This window comes from Moschus berezovskii, chromosome 1 (genome assembly GCF_049115385.1).
Source record: "Moschus berezovskii isolate FMDL1 chromosome 1, NW_MosBer_1.0, whole genome shotgun sequence".
Classification (NCBI taxonomy): Eukaryota; Metazoa; Chordata; class Mammalia; order Artiodactyla; family Moschidae; genus Moschus; species Moschus berezovskii.
In genome coordinates, this window is record NC_142460.1 from 140482650 (window position 1) to 140507448 (window position 24799).

Below are 24799 nucleotides of genomic sequence, written 5' to 3' on the forward strand. Positions count from 1 at the left end.
TTTTCTGTTCTCTGCATCATGTGCTCCTGGTTCACTCATGTTTCAGTGGAGGCTGTGAGGAAGCATCTATGCATGATGACAGCCCCCATCCAGGCACCCACCTTTTGTCTCTCCATTTTTCTGCAGTCGGATGGGGAAGTAGGTTGGACACCCTCAAACAACAAAGGATGGGAGTCAGTAGATTAATGTGTCCCAACCTCTCATCTGTTGGAAGAAACATTCTGAGGACCTTCTTTCCATTCCCAGTGGGTTCTCCAGTAGATTGAGCCCCACTTGCCCATGGCAGCAACTAGCTCCATAATACACCTTGATTTAACCTATCCTTCTTCTTGCTTCTGTTTTTTGATATCACATCCCAAATCAATAACATGCATCCCATCCCAATCCTTACCTCAAGCTCTGCTTCCAGGGAGGAGCCAACCAAGACAAATGGACTGTGTGAGGAAAGAAGAGAGAGGTACCAGTCCTCATTTATCCCACTTTGGGAACCCAAGAACGTTAAGAGTAGTGATGGGACTTCTCTGGTGGTCCAGTCGCTAAGACTCAGTGTTTTCAATGCAGGAGGCCCAGGTTTAACCTCTGGTCAGGGAACCAGATCCCATATGGTGCAGCTAAGAGTTCACATGGCAACTAAAAAAGATCCCATGTGCTGCAACTAAGACCTGGAGCAGCCAAATAAATAAACATATATTTTTAAAAAGAATAGTAACCCATTTCCCCTAGTATATTTGACCAACATCTTTGACAAAAATTTATAGAAAATAGAAAAAATATATCAAAGTGTACAGCATGTAGTAAGGGTAAGTATTGTTTCATGAAACTTCTGTTTCAGGGGTGTGTGTGTGTGAGTACCGAGTAAAAATGTATAATGTATTTCTTTGGTGAATTGTGGTCCAAAAAGCTGCAAAGCCATTGATTAAGAGGATATCACATGAATTCAAGGAATTGTTGCTCTGCTGCAGCAAAATTTATGAAAAAATATTATGAAAAAAATTTTGACATGGAAAACTACTTATAATTGGGACTGGGAGTGGTGGGGGGGAAATAACAAAATGCTGGATACAGTATGACTTCAACTGTGTAAGATAAAAACTACAAAGCAAAAGACAAGAGTCATTATTGCATTTCTAATTTTATCCAGTGGGGGTATGTTCCTAAAACACCATTAGTAACAAAAAGTAAAAGTGAAAGCTGTTCAGTGGTATTTGACTCTTTGCGACCCCATGGACTATACAGTTCATGGAATTCTCCAGGCCAGAATACTGGAGTGGGTAGCCATTCCCTTCTCCAGGGGATCTTCCCAACCTAGGGATCAAACCCAGGTCTCCCTCATTGCAGGCAGATTCTTTACCAGCTGAGCCACCAGGGAAGTAATAAAAAGGTACTTAATGTGAAACAAATGCTTTCACGGGGAACTTGGCTCAGTGCTATGTGGCAGCCTGATTGGGAAGGGCATATGGGGAGAATGGATACATCTATATATGACTGAGTCTCTGCTCTCCACCTGAAACTATCACAACATTGCTAATTGGCTATACCCCAGTATAAAATAAAAAGTTTAAAAGATTTAAGTCATCAACATAAGTAAATAATGTATAAATTGTCAGTAGTAGAAGAATGAGATGACTAAAGATCTAATTAGAAAGTGGGATTATTGAAAATTAATACAGCATTCTTCCAGATTATCAAGCAAAAGAGAAAAGATTAAAACACACACACACAAGTGCTTTCACATAAAATAAGGGAAAGGCAGGAGACACAGGGCAAGGATTCCGTGACTCTTGTTCCATGGTGCTGAGAATCTGTTTGCCACTCAGAAGCTAAGAACCACTTATTGGATGAAAGAGGGAAAGTTAAGCACGTCCGCGTTCACAGACCTGAATCTTAGAAGCACACTGTCTGGCCCCAGCGAGGAGAGGGAGTCTGGGTGATGGCCCTGATCACATGGTTGTAACAGCCGGAAAGCTTCCAGCCTTTGCTGTGACCTCCCAGACACATCAGATACTGCAGTCACCAGAGAATCTGCTATCATGAAACATTTAGGAGACAATTCTGGAGGTTAGCTTTGAAAAGGGTGTTAATCTTTCCACAGCTTTATTGAAAACACAGTGTATATGAGTTGTTTATAAACTGAGTTGTTTCCTCGGGATAACGGGGTAAGAGGAGGCACCAAAATTAGTGAAGACTTAAGGGCAAAGCTCTGTGGCAAACTCTGTATCTATGAGACCTGTATTTTATGCTCACAAGCAACCAATGAAACAGGTACCGTTATCCTTTCATGAGAGGAAAGGAAAATATTTAATATTAATAGTATTAATGTACATTGCAACAACAATGTACAAAAAATAATGCTGAAAGCTCTGTGTGTATAATCTTGCTTAATTCTCGTAACAATCCTATGAACCCTATGGATTTATTTTTTTCATTTTACAGATAAAGAAAAGAGGTTTTAGAGAGGCTACCGGGCTTCCCAGGTGGCACTAGTGGTAAAGAACCCATTTGTCAATGCAGGAGATGTAAGAGAGAGATGCAGTTTCAATCCCTGGGTTGGGAAAATCCCCTGAAGGAGGGCACAGCAACCCACTCCAGTATTCTTGCTTGGAGAATCCAAGAGGAGCCTGGCAGGCTATAGTCCATAGGGTTGCCAAGAGTAGTACACGACTGAAGCGACTTAGCACACCTGTGAGGAAAGAGTAAACACAGCGGATATGATCACTTACTCCTTTCTGTCTCCAAGGGAATCACTACTGACCTTCGAACAAGCCCTGAGAATGTGGCCCTCAGAGAGTTCTTCCTGTTAGTGATTAATGATTTTGTTATACACACCAGGAGCAGTGGACCACAATCTACTGGCTTGTCAGGCTGTTTGCAATAACATCAGACTGATGATGTTGGTACTTGGTTTCACTGTTGGGGCCTGAGTTTTGATTGCCAAGGCAGATTGTGTAGCAGGAGATGCCTATGCTACCAACCCCTGCATAAAAGTCTTGGATCCTGAGATTCAAAGATTCTTCCCTGGACAGAGATATTCCAGGTCCCTGTGCTTCTCTGGTAGAGAGAAAGCATATTTTGTGGGGCCTCAGCTGAGGAAGAGCTTTGGAAGTTTTCACCTTATCTCTCTAGACTTTGAGGGCTTCCCTAGTGCCTCAGATGGCTGCAATGCAGGAAACCCAGGTTCGATCCCTGGTTGGGAAGATCCCCTGGAGAAGGGAGTAGCTACCCACTCCAGTATTCTTGACTTGGGAATTCTATGGACAGAAACCTAGTGGGCTACACAGTCCATTGGGTCACAAAGAGTCAGACAGGACTGAGCAACTAACACTTTCACTTTCTAGACCTTGAAGATGTATGTCTTTTTCCTGATTCTTTTTCTCTGTAGGCTTTGCCACCAAAAATCCTACTGCAAACTGCTATCGGATCCTGTAAATTTTCCTGGAGTGAAATACTGCCCAAGACCATGCAACCAGCAGATGGGAGAAATAGAACTCAAGCTTAGGAACCCTGACTTCCAGATATGCTCTCCTAACCATCATATCTTACCACCCTCCAGCTGGCATATGCTGGTACTGCACTTGAAATTGGTGCTATTATTATAATGATTACTGCACTTCCTTTGTTCTCTAACTGTTCTTTAACGAACATGCATTATTTGATCATCAAAGGGAGAAAAAATTTGGAAATGTCCATGATTAAGGGACAGGAAGAAGAGGAGTCAGAAAGGAAACAGACTACAAGGAAATAATTTAGGATGGTACAAATCACCAAGTGGAGGAGTAGCAAGGTTAAATATAAAGCAGTTTTATAGGAGAAAATTTCCTTAATTGTGGAATATGCAAAGATTCATTAGCTAGGACACACAAAATATAAATCACGAAAGGAAAAACTGATAAATTTAGTCTCAGCAGTATTAAACATTTCTACTGGGAACTCCTGGTGGTCCAGCAGTAAAGACCACCTTCCAATGCAGGGGACGTGGGTTTGACCCCTGGTGGGGGAGCTAAGACCCCAGATGTCTCAGGGCAACTACTGAGTCCACACACCAAAACTAGAGAGTCTACATGATGCAACTAAGACCCAATGCAGCCAAAGATAAATACGTAAATATTTTTAAAATTTCTGCTATGTTAGGACATTGTTAAGTAAATGAAAAGGCAACCTGTACATTGGAAGAAAATATTGATAATAGATATATCTGACAAAGGATTGGTATCGGAATACATAAAGAATTCTCACAACTTAAGAAGAACAAAACATTACAAGTGGGTTAAGTATTTAAATAGATACTTTACAAAAGAAGGTGTTGGAGTGGAAAATAAACATAGAAAAAGATTGTCTATATGATGAATAATTAGAGAAATGTCAATGAAAAGCACAAAAAGACATGACCACACACCCATTAGAATGGCTAAAATTAGAGCCTGACAATGCAGAGCAACTGGAATTCTTTCACTTTGCTCTTAGAAACACAACCACTTAGGAAAAGCAATTTGGCATTTCCTTAAATGTGTACTCACCATATAGTGGAGTATTTCTAAATATACACTCCCCCTAAATAATATTTGTTCACTCAAATATTTGTATATTAATGTTCACAGCAGTTTTATTCATGATAGCTAAAACCTGAAAACAACCCAAATGTCCACCAGTAGGTGGACAGATAAAGAAATTGTGGGGCTTCCCTGGTGACTCAGTGGTAAACAATCCTCCTGCCAGTGCAGGAGACACAAGTTAGATCTTTAGTCCAGAAAGATTGCCTATGCCACAGAACTACTAAGCCCCTGTGCCCCAACTACTGAGCCTGTGCTCTAGAGCCCAGGAGTTGCAACTACTGAAGCCGGTGCACACTAGAGCCTGTTCTCCGCAACAAGAAAAGCCACCACAGTGAGAAACCTTATCACTGCAACTAGAGAATAGCCCATACAGCAAAATGAACACCCAGCACAGCCAAAAATAAATAAATTAAATTAAATTAAAAGAGAACGTTTCAGGCCCTTTCAGAGAAGTACATTTCCCTTTGAGGTGCTGTTCCTATCTTTAAAAAAAAAATGTGGGTTTTCTATTCATTGGACGATTACTAGTCAGTAATAAAAGAGAACATACTTTATGCACACAGCAACGTGAATGAATCTCAAGAACATCATGTTAAGCAAAAGAAGTTGACACAGGACATGTACACACTGCTATATTTAAAATGGATAACCAGTAAGACCTATTGTAGAGCGCATGGAACTCTGCTCAGTGGGCAGCCTGAATGGGAGAGGAGTTTGGGGAAGAATGAAACAAGCTGACACAAAAGAATACCTGTTATATGGTTATATTTATATGAAACTCCTGTGGTGTCTTGGGGTCTTATGGAATGATGGAAGTGTTCTCTATCTTAATTGTGGTAGTAGTTCTATGAGAATACACATTTGTCAAATCCCAACAGACTACACTCTAAAAATGGGTACATTTTGTGAATGTTAAGTTATACCTAAATATTGTGTGTTTTAAAATATACAAGGCAGTTTTATCGAACAGGAACCAGTCAATACTTTCAAATGTTGCAGAAAAGTAGGGAGAAGATAAATGGAAAAAAGTCATTAGATCTGCCCAATTGGGTGTGACTCGGAGCTTCAAGATTACAAATTCAATAGCCTTGGGGGTCAGAAACCAAAGGGCTGGGATGTGAGAAAGAACTACCTAATTTGTGGAATAAACTGGGCTGCTTTGGATGTACGGAGCACCAGGTGCTGGCTCACACATAGCCACCCATAAAGCCACAGCTCCCAACTTGCTGAAATCCCAACCCAGACATCTAAGCAAGTATGCAGTTATACAGTTTTGTTATTGCTTTAAAAAAAATATTTATTTGGCTGCTCCAGGTCTTCGTTGTGGCCCTTGGGATCTTTGATCTTTGTTGCGGCATGTGGGTTTTTTAGTTGTGGTGTGTGCGATCTAGTTCCCTGACCAGGGATCAAACCCAGGCCCCCTGCATTGGGAGCTCAGAGTCCTAGCCACTGGGACCCCAGGGAAGTCCCCCAGTTATACTGTTTAGTAAAGATAATTTTGTAATCTCAAGAAGAGTAAGGTAAAGTAACCCTGCATCACTGTAAGAGTTTTCTAACAGAGTAAAACATGAACTGTTTCACTTTTTCAGCCTTCTCTTCATTCTCCTAGCCATTCTTAGCAGGAGGGTCTCCCTCCTCCACAACTGAGAAGACTTTCTCAGACACTGGCATACATTTCTCCATCTATCTTCTTATCATCCACAGCCCCTCTTCTCTGTGCCAGGGAGATGTCTCCTCCTCCAGTCCTCCAGGGGAAGGCCCTCCTCTACCTGTACTGCATTCTGTCACCACCCAGCACCAGCCAGGTCCCTCTTCAGTAAGCATGTTCAAGCACTCCCATATCTCTGCTTTCCCTTTGCCATGACCAGGTGCTCCTAACCCCCAAAGCATTTCTCCCACCTCTTCAATACCGCAGCTGCTGAACTTCTCAAGCAAGGCAAACCTTTCAGTCACTCTTTCCTCATCACATTCCTTACAGTCTGGCTTCTCTTCTGCCCCAAGAAGCTCTCTCATGCCAAAGCTGGGCAGATTCTACAGACATACCCTCCCTAAGCCTTTTAAAAGATTTGACTTTAGGGTCCAGCCCTTTCCTTATTGAATGCCCCTTTTCAGCTTCTGAGAAATGCTTTCTCCCAGTTTCCAAGCTGGTTCACCATTCCTTCCCCTGCTCCATCTTTCTACCAGTGAGTCTTGATGGTTCCCTCAGGCATTTTGCAACATTCCCTCCACCACCCCGCCCCCTCTCAGTGCAACACTTCTCAAATTGAATGTGCTCATGACTCCCCTGGGAACCCTCTTCAAGGGCAGATTCTGATTTAGTAGGGTTGGAGTGGGGCCTGAGGTTTTGCAGATCTAACAAGCTCCCGCGAGAGGCTGAGACTGTCCAGAGACGCTCTGAGAAGCAAGATCTCAGAGAACAGTGCCTGCATCCAGCTTCAAACACCCACCCAACAGCTCCAAAGGCGGCTAGTCCAACTGAAATGCTTGTGGGTTGCAATTTAAGAGCCACAAAGTTAAACATTCAATGAGGATTACCCTTTTGAATGATTACCATTTTAAATTTAATTCTTTATGGGAAAGTGTGCATATATATGCATGCTCAGTCTCTCAGTCATATCTGACTCTGGACTATAGCACCTCAGGCTTCCCTGTCCATCACCAACTCCCAGAGCTTGCTCTAACTCATGTCCATCGAGTCCGTGATACTCCTGTAGAGTAGTTGGAAGCCCTCTACAGGAAAGCAATTTCCCTCAATATATTAGAGGTGGATAGGAAGCACAAGCTTCCCAGGTGGCACAGGGGCAAAGACCTGCCAATGCACATGATGCAGTTGTTCAATCCCTCCGCCTGATCCCCTGGAGGAGGAAATGGTAACCTACTCCAGGATTCTTGCCTGGAAAATTGCAAGGATAGAGAAACCTGGCAGGCTACAATTCATAGGGTTGAAGGGTCACACACGCACACGCAGGAAGCATGAGTCTCAGATGTTCCACTTTCCCACTGGCAACAGTTGGAATGAGAAGGTGAAACTGTGCAAGGAAGAGAATGCTGCTGAATTCTCAGGGTGGAAGGCACCTAAGATGTGATCGTTTTTCTTAGAATGCGTATTCATCACCCAGAGACAAGAAGATTCAGTCACTCTCGATTATGAATAAACCAAACTTCCACCCCTTCACATACGATTGAACAATTCCATTCACTGCCTTTCTTCATAGATTGTGCCCTTCAACCGACATTTGATTTTAGATTCATCCTCCCAGACCCATTCAGCTAAGCCAGTAGTAATTCAGTGCTGACGGGATGTCAATGATCCCCCAGGAAGATAACAATCCCAGTCCTCCCGTGACAGGAAGCTTTGAAAGGCTGGTTTCTTTCACCTCCTTTTCTCCCGTGTATTAGAACGATTTCTCCCACAGTCACGGAATGCATTCAACGACATGATTTGGGCCTGGAGATTATGAGATGCCTCAGCTGCACTTTGTTATTTAATCACCTACCAAAAAAGGGGACCCTTTATTGCTTCTGGTACTTCAGCAGTAGACAGACCTCAGATTTCAAATCTTTCAGGAGTTCATTAAAACTCTGCATTGAAGAAAATAAGGTGGCATCAGAACACAGAATATTTGGGAGCAATTTCTTGATGAAAGGCCTCACATACTGAGGATGTATTATTTCAGGCGACCAGAAAATAAAGACTGAATTATAAAGCAATTTGTGTCACGATGCAAGTAATAGCATCTGAATAGCAAATGAATGTTATATTATCATTGCTACTGACATGAGTCAAAATTAATTCACAGTGAACCAATTTTTCTAAAGTGGGAAAGAATTTGTGGGTTTACTATCACGAATACCCAACAGTAGATGTTAGCAGTTGTCAAATACAAATGCCAATATTCAGATAATTAAATAAGGTCAGAAGAGGATGGGGAACAGAAATTTTCCTTTTGAGTTCACTGAGCAAAATCTAACTGTTATATGATGGAAAATAATCAATTGAAGACAGAAATGAAGTCAGGCTTGATCTTACAGTAACAGACAGGACACTTCACTTTCTGTTTCTGAATTCCAAGCAATTCATCCTAGGAGGGGTTCTAGGCTTGGGAGAGGCATTATTTAAAGCACACGATGAGAAGAAGTATCTGTCTCTTTTCATCACTAAATCCCTGCTTGACTCACACCATGACAGATCTGCTTTTTCAAATTTCAGAGACCCAAGAGTATGAGCTGCAAATGGCCTGGTATTATCCTGTCCACACTTCCTGTCACCATCAATGAATCTCCAAGGGAGTCACTATGGCATAGGGGGAAGCATAGGAATTGGAGTAAAGCATGCCAGGGTTCAAGTCTTTCCTAGGCTATTTGCTATCTGTGTGATCCTAAATAAATTCCTTAGCCTCTTAGAGGTTCAGTTAACACAAATGGAGTTAATATTACCTAATCCTTAGAATGATGAGAATTAAACATGTTAACACACACAAAGTACTTAGTCCAGTCAATAAAAGGTTGGTGCTGTTTGTTCTCAGGGTCACTTTAACACTTCATAATTACCATGCTGAAAATCTATCATGTTTCTCCATTACATGCTGGACAAAGTCCAGTGTAGACTGACAAACAACCACCTCCAAATTAGTCCCACTTCCACCCTAGACTAGTTAATTCATTAACCCCTGAGTATCCTTTGAACTATCCTATTTGTTTATTCACTCATTCAATCTTTCATTAATTTATCAAATACACGTTGAGTACCCATAATAGTGTATTGGGATGAGTGCTGGGGTTCCAAAGAAAAGTAAGGCACAGCCTCTATGCTCAAAGTGGGTCTAAGAGAAGAGACAGATATCTATTTCAACAGGCACATATTGTGTGCTCTCTGAGGGCTCAGTTCCACAATTGGTGCTGAGTCAACCCACTCCAGTGTTCTTGCCTGGAGAATCCCAGGGATGGGGAAGCCTGGTGGGCTTCTGTCTATGGGGTCACACAGAGTCGGACACGACTGAAGTGACTTAGCAGCAGAGGCAGCAGCAGCCATTCAGTTCAGTTCAGTTCAGTTCAGTCGCTCAGTCGTGTCCGACTCTCTGCAACCCCATGAATCACAGCACGCCAGGCCTCCCTGTCCATCACCAACTCCCGGAGTACACTCAAACTCATGTCCACAGAGTCGGTAATGCCATCCAGCCATCTCATTCTCGGTCGTCCCCTTCTCCTCCCGCCCCCAACCCTTCCCAGCATCAGAGTCTTTCCCAGTGAGTCAACTCATCGCATGAGGTGGCCAAAGTATTGCAGTTTCAGCTTTAGCATCAGTCCTTCCAATGAATACCCAGGATCGATCTCCCTTAGAATGGACTGGTTGGATCTCCTTGCAGTACAAGGGACTCTCAAGAGTCTTCTCCAACACCACAGTTCAAAAGCATCAATTCTTTGGCGATCAGCTTTCTTTACAGTCCAACTCTCACATCCATACATGACAACGGGAAAAACCATAGCCTTGACTAGATGGACCTTTGTTGGCAAAGTAATGTCTCTGCTTTTTAATATATTATCAAGGTTGATCATAACTTTCCTTCCAAAGAGTAAGCGTCTTTTAATTTCACAGCATCTGCAGTGATTTTGGAGCCCAAAAAAATAAAGTCTGACACTGTTTCCACTGTTTTTCCATCTATTTCCCATGAAGTGATTGGACCAGATGCCATGATCTTTGTTTTCTGAATGTTGAGCTTCAAACCAACCTTTTCACTCTCCTCTTTTACTTTCATCAAGAGGCTTTTGAGTTCCTCTTCACTTTCTGCCATAAGGGTAGTGTCATCTGCATATCTGAGATTATTGATATTTCTCCCAGCAATCTTGATTCCAGCTTGTGCTTCTTCCAGCCCAGCGTTCCTCGTGATGTACTCAAGGAGAGATAAGAAAGCCTTCCTCAGTGATCAATGCAAAGAAATAGAGGAAAACAACAGAATAGGAAAAACAAGGGAACATTTCATGCAAAGATGCGCTCGATAAAGGACAGGAATGGTATGGACCTAACAGAAGCAGAAGATATTAAGAAGAGGTGGCAAAAATACACAGAAGAACTGTACAAAAAAGATCTTCACGACCAAGATAGTCACGATAACGTGATCACTGACCTAGAGCCAGACATCTTGGAATGTGAAGTCAAGTGGGCCTTAGAAAGCATCACTAGGAACAAAGCTAGTGGTGGTAATGGAATTCTAGTTGAGCTATTTCAAATCTTGAAAGATGATGCTGTGAAAGTGCTGCACTCAGTATGCCAGCAAATTTGGAAAACTCAGTAGTGGCCACAGGACTGGAAAAGGTCAGTCTTCATTCCAATCCCGAAGAAAGGGAATGCCAAAGAATGCTCAAACTACCGCACAATTGCACTCATCTCACACGCTAGTAAAGTCATGCTCAAAATTCTCCAAGCCAGGCTTCAGCAATATGTGAACCGTGAACTCCCAGATGTTCAAGCAGGTTTTAGAAAAGGCAGAGGCACCAGAGATCAAATTGCCAACATCTTCTGGGTCATGGAGAAAGCAAGAGAGTTCCAGAAAAACATCTATTTCTGCTTTATTGACTATGCCAAAGCCTTTGACTGTGTGGATCACAATAAACTGTGGAAAATTCTGAAAGAGATGGGAATACCAGACCTTTTTAGTTTTTTGAGGAAAGTCCATACTGGAAAATGGCAGCAGCCATTAGAAAGGGCATTTTCCAGTATGGACTTTCCTCAAAAAACTAAAAAGTAGTGTTTCCATATGATCCAGCAATCCCACTCCTGGGCATATATCTGAACAAAGCTACAATTCAAAAAGATACATCCACCCCTATGATCATAACAACACTATTCACAATAATGAAGACAAGGAAACAAACTAAGTGTCCACTGACAGATGAATGGATAAAGAAGAGGCAGTGTGTCTGTGTGTATGTCCGTGTGTGTGTCTGTGTGTGTAATGGAATATTACTCAGCCATATAAAAGAATGAAATAATGCCATTTGCAGCAACACCAGTGGACCTAGAGATTACCATATTAAGTGAAATAAATCAGAAAGAGGAAGATAAATACCATATGATATCCCTTACATGTGGAATCTAAAAATATGACACAAATGAACCTATTTACAAAACAGAAACAGACTCACATACTAGACAAAACAGACTTATGGCTGCCAAGAGGGAGGGCAGGTGGAGGAGGGATGAAGCAGGAGTCTGGGATTATCAGATGCAAACTAATACATATAGGATGGATAAACAACAAGGGCATACTGGGAACTATTCAATATCCTGTGATAAACCATAATGGAAAAGAATATTAAAAATAATGTAAATATATGTATAACTGAGTCATTCTGCTATAGAGCAGAAATCAACACAATCTTGTAAATCAACTACACCTCAATAAAAAAGGGCATTTTCACACTCTGAGTTATTGCTCATTTATTATCTATCATATATTCTCTCATATTCCCAGTGATGCCATCATGGGTCTCCATTCTCCAATTTGCTTTTGAGTTCCTTGAAATCAAAGACTGGGTCTTCTTGGATGGGTGCCCACAGCTGCTAACAAAGCAGCAGAAGCAGATACTAGATGATCAGTAAGTGTTTGTTTATTGCTTCTAAGTCTAAATGCCAAATTGAGTTTGAGGTTCAAACTAATTTCTACAGAATGTTTATAAGAACTAAATGGATTTAAAATGATGTATAACATAGGCTATTGGCAGTGGACACCTGAACAAAAAGAGAGGAGTGGATTATGAGTAGACAACCAACAAGTTCAGTCATATTTCCGCCATGATAGTTTTAATCCAGAATGTTTGGCTTCCACGATTTGACACTGAGAATGTTTTGTCTCAGAATGTCTGAATAAGATGTGTCATCATAATGACAGTCACATTAATTAATTCTCACCTTGAAAGAACTAGTACATGTTTTCCAGGGTAAAAGCCATAATACTAATCTAAATCCTTGATCAATTTTCTATAGTGAAAATATTTCCATTTTTGTTTTATACTCCCATTTCTATTATACTGAAATAATTTTCATTGGAATCAGTTGTCCTTTATGTAAAATTTTCCAACAGAAGTGTGATGTACCATTCAAGTTTTTGTCCACACCAAACTTTACTAATTATATTTTTGTCACCATGTCTTTTCTTTTGTTGCCCTCATTTTTACTAATTTCAATCTTTATCTTGGTTAAATTAGACCTAAATGTTACTAAGGTCTCATTCCTGAAATTTGAATTTTATGTTGATAATTTCTGAGTCTAATTTTCCACATCAAATTTTAGTTTTCAGTATCACTAAAAAGATCTCATTCCTCAGTCAAGTCTGTGCCTTTCTAATAAATGTTATCTCTGAACGGCACTAGCCACTGTCAGTTGGTTATTTCTCATAAGTTTAATATTTGTAGAGATCTGGTCAAACTGTCCTTGGGATGAAAACAGCAGAGTCCAAATGGTACTGTCAATGGAGAAGGATCACAGTTTCCTGCTTCAGAAGTCACATATTAGAGATGCAACATTTCTTTTCTACTCTTATCATACAAATGCCCTCTGAAAGAACAGGACTTTAAAATACCAGTTTGTGAGAAGCAAGTAATTGAGAATATACACTCTTCAGGTCACTTATGAAACTATTCTTCAGTTTCCTTACTTTACAATTGGACTGTTGTGAGGATTAAATTATTAAGTCCAGAACAATACTTGACACATAATGACCACTCAAAAAAAGTTATGTTCCACTAAATGTCCGCCGACGAAAGGATAGATACAGAAGATGTGGTATACATACAATGGAATATTAGCCATAAAAAGAATTAAATATAATACCATTTGCAGCAACATGAGTGATCCAGAGATTATCATACTGAGTGAAGTAAATTAGAGAAAGACAAATAGCATATGATATCACTTATATGTGGAATCTATAAAAATGATACAAAGGAACTTACTTGCAAAATAGAAACAGACTCACAGACATAGAAAACAGACATGGTTGCCAAAGGGGAAAGGTGGAGGGGCAGAGGGATAAACTGGGAATATGGGATTAACAGATGCACAACACTATATATAAAATAAACAACAAGAATTTACTATAGAGTACAGGGAACTATATTTGATATCTTATAAAAACTATAACAGAAGAGAACCAGAACAAGAATATGGAGATACACATGTAAACATATATATGTAGCTGAATCATTTTGCTGTATTCCTGAAACACATTAATGTAAATCAACTATGCTTCAATTAAAAAAACAAACTGAGTAGAACACAAAAAAATTAGGTTCTATTACTACTATTAGCCAGAACAACTTCATCAACGGTCTGCAAATACATTGTTTTATATCTTTGATCAACTGTGTCTCAGTTTCTCATCTGAACAATGGGGCTGTTAATAGCACCTACCTCAGGGGGTGGCTGCGCCATCTAAAAAAATGTGTAATACAATGCTTAGAATGATGCGTGGCACAAGGTTAAGTGTGGTTCAAATGCTCTGTTAGCTGCTGTTATTTTTTCACCTTAGAGTGAGTGAGTTTCCTGCATCCTAAGAGCTAGTTTCCATACAGAATATTATAGAGACGAGCCTAGGGCCCTAAGGCCAAAGGGTGCCAACAATGAAAATGAAAATACATTAAAAGCAAAAGGGAACTATGCAGCTATTTAAAATAATTCATAATAACGTATGCTCCATGATAGGGATTTTTGTCCTTTTGGTTCTCTGCTCTGTACCCAGTACCTGGCACTGTGCCTAAAACATCTTGTTCCAGTCAATAAATATTTGTTGAATGAATATGTGAATGAATGAATGAATATAAAGATTGCATGGCAATATTGAAAGTGTTTCTTATATGGTATTACTAAAGCAAGAAATAAAATAATATTACACTAGGATCATAACTTTGTAGAAATACGCATGTAAATGGTAAAGACCGGAAAGGAAAAATAATTGTATTGTTATACTGTCTGTAATATTAGAATATTGTCTTTTTATATAGCAAAACAAAGAAGGTGAAGGTAGAAAGTTCCTAGAGAAAAATTACAGCTGTGTCATAATTTATAAGGTGGGGCATCACACACATATCCTTTTAAAGTTGGTCCACAGAAATCTAATTATGATCATACAGAAAAAAAAATTTTTGACTTAACTGGGACACTTGATTAGTGAGATTAATTTTTATTTATGATTTTTAGAGAAAAGTACAAAGGTACACACACACAAATGGAATATATGTGATAAGTATCACACACACACATTTCCTTTCAGATTATATCTTGAGCTGATTGCCCATTCAACACAATCTCCTTGACTTGCTCCATCCACCATAGAGTACAATGAGTATTTATGTTCATAATGATTTTCTGGGGCACTGCAAGGACTTCAATCATCAAACAAAGATTCAATTACATTTACCACCCTACACTTCCTAAGGCCTTAAAGGGAATAATGCATTTTAGAAAGATTTTTCTATGAAAAGATTTGAACAAAGGGTGTCAGGTTAATTTTTAGTTAACCAGAAAATTTAATTAACCGGAATGACTCATTCCCTGAATATTCCCATTAAATGCGGTTTGATTGGACTTTGGTTTCAGAAGTCCTTGTCCAGCTTCTTCCTATCAATATGCCTGGTGGATAAGATATAATCCTGGAGTCAAACTGCTTAGGGAAGAATAGATCGTTCTCAATCTTAAAAACAAAAGGACAAGTGAAAACAAACAAACAAAAACCCTCTTTCTGAAAACTTCTGACTAGGTTTGCCTTTGATCGTTAAATATACTGCATAAAAGAATTAGCCCAGTTAGAACACACAGAGTTTGAGGTCTTGTAGTTTCTATTTAAAGCTCTGTTAATGTTGTAAGTCTCATTTTGAGCAAATATACATTAGCCATTAAAAATTAATTTATTTTTATTTGTTTTCCAGATTAATGGTGCTTCTAAAATAGAAAATTGAATGAGGACTTAACTTATTTCATTTGCAAAAGCTAATTGAAGCACATATTTGTGAAATTAGACATGGAGAAGTGAAGCACCACCACTCACTCAACCACAATGAGAGTCATTTTTTAACTTGTGAGACAGAATAAAAGAAGAGAAATTAATATGCGTGTGATAAGTCCTCTATCTTCCTTCTCGCCCTGCTGTGTCTATTAAGGAGGAGTCTGGGTCCTTTGTGATGATAATGGCGACAAGGGCAGAGCTGAAAATCTCTGGGAGTTTGGAGGCAAATGAAAGGAGAGGTCCAGAGCAGTGGATTTCGTGCTTTTAAAAATAGTATCTTAAATGTATCAATGTTTCCATGCAAACAGAATAAGAGGACAATTATTTCTAAAGAGTAATCAACCTGCAGCCCCTCAAGCCTCCCCATCCCCCTATCCAACCAGCAGCAGACTTCCTCACAGGTTGTCAGCAGCATTTCAACAAGGCAAACCCCAAAGTAGTATCACTCAACAAGTCTGTGTTTGTACCACATTTGCTGGTTTCTCATTGGCCAAATCAAGTCACGTGGCCAAGCCCATAGCCAGTGTGGGAGGGGAACACAGAAATAGGCAGAGATGTCATTCAGTTAGCACAAAATCTCCAACACATGTTGAAACAATATAACTATCTCTTTTTGGTAATAAGTTCCATCCTCCTAACTCAAAGATGAAATCCACAGTGCCAAGTACTTTTATAGATCATTTCATGTGAAGTCAAGTCTTCCCAGGAATACCCAAGTGGTTCTCTGTTTACAATGCACAGCTGAAGCTCCTAGTGTCCACTTTTCCCATCTTTCCTTCTGCCTCTTTCACATGCACTGCAGCAGTCTCCCTGTATTTGTTTTCTATTGTTGCTGTAACAAATGACCACAAATCTAGCGACTTTTTAAATCCACCACTTATTATCTGAAAGTCCAAAGCCCAGCAGGCCCAGGTGGGTATTCTTTTGGGCACCACGCTGAAATCAAGGTTTCAGCCACCCTGGGATCTTATCAGGAGGCTCTAGGGCAGAATATGCTTCCAGGTTCCTTTGGGTTGTTGGCAGCATTCAGTTCCAGACCCATCAGAAGGAGGCCCCTGTTCTCTGGCTGGTTGTTGACATGTAGTTGTTCTCAGCTTCTGGAGGTGGATCGCGTTCCTTGGCTCGTGGTCACTCATCACCTCAAAGCCAACAGTGAGCATCAAGTCCTTTCCAAGTTTCACATCTCCCTGGTCTCTCCTTCTGCTTCATGGCTCCTTCTTCTCTTCTGCCACCCTCTGACTCTTTTTGACTTCAGTGGCGCAGGTGATTACACTGGGCCCATCCAGAAGATCCAGGATAATCTTATTAAGTAGCCTTAATTCCATTTGCAAGATTCCTTCACAGCAATCCTTAGATTAGTGTTTGATTGAACACTGAGCAAGAATCTTGGGAGGACATCTCTATTTAAAAATTTTTTTTAAATTTATTTTTAATTGGAGTTTAATTGCTTTACAGTGTTGTGTTTGTTTCTGCTGTACAATTGCTAATCAGGTGTATGTATACACATATCCCCTCCCTCTTGAGCCTCCCTCTCACCCCCGCCATCCCACCCCTCTGGGTCATCATAGAGCACTGAGCTCAGCTCGCTGTGCTAGATAGCAGCTTCCCACCAGCCATCTGTTTTACACATGGTAGTGTATATAAATCAATGCTACACTCTCAGCTCATCCCACCTTCTCCCTGCTCCCCTGTAGGGAGGACATCTTTAGAATTCTGCTTGCTCTGTGTTGCTTTGTCACTCAGTCATGTCCAACTCTTTGCAACCCATGGACTGCAGCACGCTAGGCTCCTCTGTCCATGAGGATTCTCCAGGCAAGAATACTGGAGTGGGTTGCCATGACTTCCTCCAACTGATCTTCCCAACCTGGGGGTCGAACCCAGGTCCCCCACATTGCAGGTGGATTCTTTACCATCTTTATTTATGGCTTCCCTGGTGACTCAGATGATAAAGAATTCTGCTTGTCATACCCCAAAGTCTCTTTCTTATACTTTTCAAAAAAAATTTTCTCTACAATCCAGTTCTAGGTGGTAGAGTGACGATGTTTCTCCTGTCTTTCCTCTTTTAAAATTATTCCCAAATGACAAGAAGAATAAACTGAAACACAAACTCCATTTTTTAATAAACTAGAAAATATCCTTCCTACTACTACATATTATAAGGTCGGACCCCAGTGGCCATCTTGGCTTCCCCCTCCCCGGTGGCCATCTCGGCTGCTTCTTCTCCTCTTTATTTCCCACTGGCGGGAAAAATCCCTGGCGGGAAAGTCCCCGATGAAAATCCCCTCCGGAAAGCCCCAAGTCACCCCACCCAGGGGAGACCAATGACAGGCTGCCACGTCAACCATGGGGCGACAACAACACTAGCCTCGAGGGGCCAATCAGGCTAGGACACCTCAACCCGCCTTGACCCTTCAGCCTATCGTAACGCCCCCTTCCTTGCCCTACCATTTTTGGAATAAAACTCTGCTACCCTCCGCTGTAAATCTATATAAGCCACTTCCTGACCCTGGAGGCACGCGGACTTCCTCGACCTAGTGCTGTTGGGTCTTGGAATCCTGCCTGGGGGCGCCCAGCCATTAAAAGCCTGTTGCATTATCTATTTGGTGTCTGGGTTCTCTAATTCGACAGCTTTGGACCGTTTCGACCGTTCTGACCATACAATACTCTTTTTATTTTGTGGAAGAAAGTGTTTCTTGTATCTCTGAGAATATTAGTTATATTTACTTTTGAGTTTTCTTCTCCTTCTCGTTTTCTTTAGGTTATTTCTTTTTTCTTTATTTAGTCTTTGTACAAATGTCTGATGGCCTAGAGTTCTCTATTTTACATTAAAGAGTCAAATAGTAGAAATCTAACTGGAACCTCTTGTGCCCGAGTGGGACATGACCATTGGTGAGCTTCCTATAGGTCAAGAAGTGAGCTAGAATTTTCACTGGGGAACCCTAAATATCAGTAACTGTAGTGTTTTTCACCCTTCAGTTCAGTTCAGTTCAGTTCAGTCGCTCAGTCGTGTCCGACTCTCCGCGACCCCATGAATCACAGCACGCCAGGCCTCCCTGTCCATCACCAACTCCCGGAGTACACTCAAACTCATGTCCACAGAGTCGGTGATGCCATCCAGCCATCTCATTCTCCGTCGTCCCCTTCTCCTCCCGCCCCCAACCTTTCCCAGCATCAGAGTCTTTTCCAGTGAGTCAACTCGTCTCATGAGGTGGCCAAAGTATTGGAGTTTCAGCTTTAGCATCAGTCCCTCCAATGAACATCCAGGATTGATCTCCTTTAGAATGGACTGGTTGGATCTCCTTGCAGTATAAGGGACTCTCAAGAGTCTTCTCCAACACCACAGTTCAAAAGCATCGATTCTTCGGCGATCAGCTTTCTTCACAGTCCAACTCTCACATCCATACATGACCACGGGAAAAACCATTGCCTTGACTAGACGGACCTTGGTCGGCAAAGTAATGTCTCTGCTTTTTAATATACTATCAAGGTTGGTCATAACTTTCCTTCCAAGGAGCAAGCGTCTTTTAATTTCATGGCTGCAATCAGCATCTGCAGTGATTTTGGAGCCCAAAAAAACAAAGTCTGACACTGTTTCCACTGTTTTTCCATCTATTTCCCATGAAGTGATGGGACCAGATGCCATGATCTTTGTTTTCTGAATGTTGAGCTTCAAGCCAACCTTTTCACTCTCCTCTTTCACTTTCATCAAGAGGCTTTTGAGTTCCTCTTCACTTTCTGCCATAAGGGTAGTGTCATCTGCATATCTGAGGTTATTGATATTTCTCCCAGCAATCTTGATTCCAGCTTGTGCTTCTTCCAGCCCAAACTTTTCTGAGACTTCCATGCGACAAATTGGCATCTCACTAGCACTAAATTTGAATTTCCTCCTCTCTGTTAAGTGACTTAAGTTCTTCCTTCTACCTTTTCTATTTATATGTGTAAGGTCAGAACGGTCGAAACGGTCCAAAGCTGTCGAATTAGAGAACCCAGACACCAAATAGATAATGCAACAGGCTTTTAATGGCTGGGTGCCCCCGGGCGGGATTCCAAGACCCAACAGAACGAGGTCGAGGAAGTCTGCGCCCGTCCCCGGCGGGGAAATGGTTTATATAGATTTACAGCGGAGGGTAGCAGGGTTTTATTCTAAAAATGGTAGGGCAAGGAAGGGAGCTGTTTCGATAGGCTGAAGGGTCGAGGCGGGTTGAGGTGTCCTCGCCTGATTGGCCCCTCCAGGCGAGTGTTGTTGTCGCCCCATGGTTGATGTGGCAGCCTGTCATTGGTCTCCCCTGGGGGGGTGACTTGGGGCTTTCCAGAGGGGATTTTCATCAGGGACTTTCCCGCCAGGGATTTTTCCCACTGTCGGGAAATAAGGAGGAGAAGAAGAAGCCAAGATGGTCACTGGGGAGGGGGAAGCCAAGATGGCCACTGGGGTCTGACCTTACAAGGATACTATAAAAAGGAGTAATCAGAAAATAAGAACCTTTTATAAGTTAAGGACATATTAATAAAAATGAAAAAATTAACATATGGTTTAAAAATTGAAATCTATAAAATCTCTCAGAAAGTATTTAAAAAGAATGGTACATATAAAAGCAAAATTAAGAACATTTGAAGATTAAAAGACATTGAATAGCTGAATAATAGGAGTTTAATAAAAAGAAAAAAAGAGAAAATGTGGGGATATTATCAAAAGAAGAAGACAAGTTTTCTAGACTTAAGAACTAGGACAGCCCCACCTATTTCTCAGGACAACAAATGGAAAAAAAAAAAAAAAAATATATATATATATATATATACACACTGATGCATGTTAATAAGAAGTTTCCAAAAACAAGAATTCAAAAAACATACTAGATAAAATAGCCCACATTCAGAGTAAGGAATCAGAAGATTACTGTTTCTCTCACGTGTAAAAGTAGAAAGCTCTCAAGGAGTAGAGCAATGGGTTTAAATTAAGGCAAAAACAGTTTCCAGCCTCAAAGTCTGCGCCCACAAAATCCAATATAAGGAAGGAATAAAGACATTTTTTGGATTTATAGAATTTCCAAACCAAAAGTCTCTTGTTCAACCTTTCTCAGAGTGTTACTAGAGTGTATTTCCACCCTACTCCCCATATCTCTGTGCTATGAGGAAATAAACTGAAAAGGAGGGATCTGAGAAAACAAGAAATGCAACAAAGAAGCAAAGAAAATGTTGGTAAGGGAAGCTGCTGGACTAGAGCTGGGCAACAGGCCCAAAAAGTAATCAGTTCAACCTAGGGCAGAACAGAGGACTTCCGGACAAATTTCTTCAATAAAAGCCAAAAATAAAACCGAAATAGGGAAGAAAGAATGAGAAAATTTCTGACAGATTTGACTGTGTAGAAAACAGTTACTAAGGGGGTATTTCATAAAGTGGGTACAGTGTGCAGGAAGATATCAACTATCAACTTTTTTTTTGGTAAAACTGCACTAATTTAACTTAAAAATAAGATAAATATTTTAGGACAAAAGTAATTTAAAAAAAGAAGAAAAATCGTCATATAATACTTGGCTCAAGAACAATAAAAATAAAAACTGTACATATGGCTTTGATAAAAAAATAGAAATATGACTATATTATGAAGGTAAGCAAGAGAAGGTATATACGAACATGCTAAAAAGTTGGGGGAGGGGAATCACAAGACAAGGCTAACAATTGAAAGTAATTGCCTCTGGGGAACTGGATGACTGCTATGAAAAGGAGGAACTGAGGGGCTATAGAGTTATTGCAAATGTGTTAGAAATAATTATCTTTTATTTACTTTTTTTTAATGGGGGCTTCCCCAGTGGCTCAGTGGTAAAGAATCTGCCTGCAATGCAGGATATTCAGGAGAAGCAAGGAAGACCCCTTGGAGGAGGCAATGGCACCCCGCTCCAGTATTCTTGCCTGAAGAATCCCATGGACAGAAGAGCCTGGAAGGCTATAGTCCATTCGTTTTATTTTTTAGTTTTAGTTTTGACTGGCACCACGTGGCATGCAGGGTCTTATTTCTCCAAGCAGGGATCAAACCCACGTCCCCTGCTGTGGAAGCATGGAATCTTAACCACTTGACCACCAGGGAAGTCCCTAGAAATACATATCTTTTAAAATCTATTTGCATGTGTTGATAATATTGATAAACTTAAATACTTTAAAAAGTATAATATCCATGCACAGAGTCTCTCCTCTCATTGCCCGCCTAGCTTTCTAGGATTTTGTTTTCCTTTTTTTCCCCCTGAGATTTTTCAGCTTCTGCCATGGAGAGGAGAACTAGCCATCCTACCTGAGCAAAGCCCCAGCTAACCCTCCAGCAGAATGAAGCTTCATGAATAGGCCAGGTGAAACACAGACATGCCCAACCAACCCAAGGATTGAGAGCAATAATAGATGTTTTGAGCCACTTGGTTTTGAGATAATTTATTACACAGCAATAGATGAGTGATACAATATGTAACTAAAGCCACTGGATTTTCTCCTCCACCTGTAAATGTCATTGAGAAGCACACTGCAGATTGGTTAAGTATGTGGATTAGCCATTTCCTACCTGTGAGTCCCTGGGTGAATTACTTGTCTCTCATTTTTCTCATCTTTAGAATGAGGATAATAATAATGAACTATCTTATAGGGTTGTTGTGAAGATAAAATGAGTTGATAGATGCAGAGCAACTTAGAAACATCTGAAGTCCATTTATATTCTCCGTGTTACCTATTATTTCATCATTATTCTTCAAGTAGGCAAAAATGCTTAAAATCTAACTACTTAGTTATAAATATAAATGTTGGCAGCTGTTAGTTCCTAGGGATGAGACTCCAGTCCTGATTTTCAGGACAACTGATTCATCAGGCAGACTTTCATCTGTTTGATGAACATTTTATAGTGGGCAATAACATACACCAAAGTAGAGAAAGTTTGATACACTCCTATGTACTCAGTTTCAGCAGTTATCAACTTACAGTCAAACTCGTTTCATCTAAATTTTACCTTCTTGTCTCACACTGGATTATTTGAAGCAAATACCAGATATCGTATCATTTCATCTCTAAATATTTCAAAGAGATTAGACTCTTTCTTATAAACATAACCAAATAACTGTATTACTCCCCAAAATTTAATATCCTCTTAAACCATCAAATATTAGAATTAAATTGCCCTGACTTTTTCTTTATACTTTGCTTAAATCAGGATCTAACCAGGATCTATATATTGTAATTGGTTCATAGATATTCTTGAGGTATGGTTTATATAGTAAAAGCAGGATAAATGCCTGGTTCTTCCTGCTTATTTACCACTTTTCAGCATAAGATTTGGAATCTCAGATCCTCCAAAGTTGAGCATTCTCTCCATCCTCTCTGGTCCTTGTGTAATATCCGAGGATGGGATTAGGTAATTAATATCTAAGCTCCTTTCACATCTATGGTTCTAGTATTTTGTCTCCATTACCCCTGAGACTTGAGCAAGCTTGCACATTGAGGTGGTCTTTTCTTGAACCACTTCATCCCCTCTGAATGCACTTTCTCTTCTCCTTTGCCCTGTCAACTCCTATTCATCCTTTAAATTCATCCCAGCTAGGATGCCACATTGTGCAAGATACATTTCATGTAACAAATGTTAACGGGATACTCATACCACCCGCTGCCTCCTTACTGGCACCACTCTCCTGTCCACTCTCCTTGCATAGCACTCTGCACTTACCTCTCTTGGAGTTCTGATTATGGTGTATCTTAATTATTCAACCGCATGTCTGTCTCCTGTGATCACATGCTGATTCCCTGGGTCAGTGAGATAGCAAATAAAATGTGGGTCTTATTGGAGTGACCAAATATTGGCTTCATGCTTCAGAGATAATCAAGAATTTCCAGAACTGACTAAATTTGTGAACTTTCAAAGGCCTCTTGACCTTATAGGAAGTGATCTCCATTCAACTTCCTATATACAGAATACTAAAATGTGTCCAGGTTAACTATTGAATTGCCTTAGGGATGGTCTTTATCTGAGTCTGAATCCTGGAATAAATGGTAGAACATCTCCTAGCAGTTCCCATCAGCCTCTAAAATAGGTGCAGATTAAAATATGGCACTTGGATATATATATGACTGCTGACACAGCATTTTGGGATAATCAACAACAGAGAGCTCAAGAGAAGAAGTAAGATTAGTTTTCCTCGTGTATTTGTGTGTACACTTCTGTCATTTGCCCTTCAGTTCAGTTCAGTCACTCAGTCGTGTCCGACTCTTTGCAACCCCATGAATCACAGCACGCCAGGCCTCCCCGTCCATCACCAACTCCTGGAGTTCACTCAAACTCATGTCCATCGAGTTGGTGATGCCATCCATCCATCTCATTCTCTGTCGTCCCCGTCTCCTCCCGCCCCCAATCCCTCCTAGCATCAGAGTCTTTTCCAGTGAGTCAACTTAGCTCACTTGATTTCAGAGCACGGGCTGCCATCAAATAACAAAAATAAGAATGAATTGATGGCTTATCTTGCAAACATACTTCGAGTAGAGTTGCAGGGTGGGAACCACCAAGGGTAGGTTCCATGCTCTCTTAGGGGCATGAAGCTAGTCTTCTTTGTCCACTGGCATGCTCTGTGAAAAACAAGGGCTCAAAGCAACTTGGCCAGGATGTGATGTTTTAAGCAGATATGTGCTTCTATGCAACAACAACAACAAACACATTAAAAGACAGGCTCAGAATGCATTTTGAAGTGTTCCTCACGACCTTCAAAAAAATATCTTGGAAATTATTTTGGTAATGATTTGAAACACTAACATTCCTGTAACCCATGGAGAGTTAGATATGTTAGGTGCTGTAAATATTACAAAATAAGGAAAAAAATACAGTTATTAACTATGCAAAGAGGCCTTGCTCTTTACTCTCCATCTTTGCATATATTCTTTAATCTCCGCCTTTGCATATATTTGCATAATGGTTTCAAGAGCGGGATGACACAAAAATGACATAACTGTTGATGTGAGGTTGATGTCTCTTATTGCCAGAAGCCACATAAATATTATGATTTCATAACTATTTTTGCCAAGCTTCCTTTAATGTGTTTTAGGCCTTTTGGAAAGTCATTTCCAACTCCAAAGTGTGCTCTCCAGGAAAACAGGCAGAAGCAGCAGACAGTGAAGCTCGGTGTTAGGACTCACTGGCTACAGAGGCACTTCTTTGCTCTCTATCCCCTCTCCCTCAAAAACAAAATGAAACAACTACATCAAGTATACTTTTTTTTAAACCAATGCTTTAAA